The following is a 1,017-nucleotide window of genomic DNA, read 5'->3' on the forward strand; positions in this document are numbered from 1 at the left end:
TGGAATGAGAATCATAGACCTGCACTCAAATCTCAGTCTTGGGGGCAGCTAGGTGGTGGAGCGGATGGAGCACTGGCCCTGGATTCAGGAGGACCTGAGTTCAAATCCGGCCTCACACATAATACTTATCNGCACTGGCCCTGGATTCAGGAGGACCTGAGTTCAAATCCGGCCTCAGACACATAATACTTATTAGTTGTGTGACCCTGGGCATGTCACTTAACCCCATTGACCAACCAAAAAAAAAAAAACTCAGTCTTGCCATCTATATAAGCTGTATGGACCTGGACAAAACTAGTTCCTCTCTCTGGGCCTCAGCTCCCTCATCTGCAAATGGGAATACTGCTCCCTATACTGTCTAACCCAAAAGAATTTTGCAAGGCAAGTGCTTTGCAAACCTGAAAATGCTATAGAAATCAGAGTTATCATTATTGAAATTTTTTTAGTCTCTTAATAACAAAAATAAAAAAAGACTTCCAAATATGAGCCAATTTTAAACACACAGTTACAGGACAACAAAAGAAATGGGAGCAAGCTAGAACTTTAGGTTAAAACTACTGTCATCATCTATAATAATAATTATATTTCCTATTTCCACAAGGCTTAAAGGTTTACAAAACATTTTCCTAACAACTAGCCTCCAAAAGGAGTATCACATTTTAAAGTATCCCCATTTCAAAGGTGAGGAAACTGAGCCTGGAGGAAAGGATAGTTATTTCCCTAAGGTCACACAGGTTACTACTAGGTCACACAGCTAGCAAATATTAGAGCCAAGAATCAGCACTGTTTCCATTAGAATATTATCTCCCTGAAGGCAGGAACTGTTCTTCCATTTTGTCTTTATAGCCCAAGCAGCTTAATGTCCATTTGTTGGGCCAGACTGGATTAGATTTTTGTTCGCCCATAAGGTGAGACTGTTAATTTATTTGGGCATTTGGGAGGAGTATTTGCTTTTCCAGGACATGGGAGAAACAACTCAAATAAAGAATGGGAGGCATCCTATGTAACAAGTCATGT

At 40.3% G+C, this 1,017-nt stretch overlaps 1 pseudogene; it reads right to left on the reverse strand.

Moving 5' to 3' along the window:
• Positions 1-1,017, reverse strand: part of LOC114029567 — a 19,222-nt pseudogene that overhangs the window by 9,497 nt on the left and 8,708 nt on the right.

This window comes from Vombatus ursinus, unplaced genomic scaffold (genome assembly GCF_900497805.2).
Source record: "Vombatus ursinus unplaced genomic scaffold, bare-nosed wombat genome assembly UNPS02014935.1, whole genome shotgun sequence".
Taxonomy (NCBI): Eukaryota; Metazoa; Chordata; class Mammalia; order Diprotodontia; family Vombatidae; genus Vombatus; species Vombatus ursinus.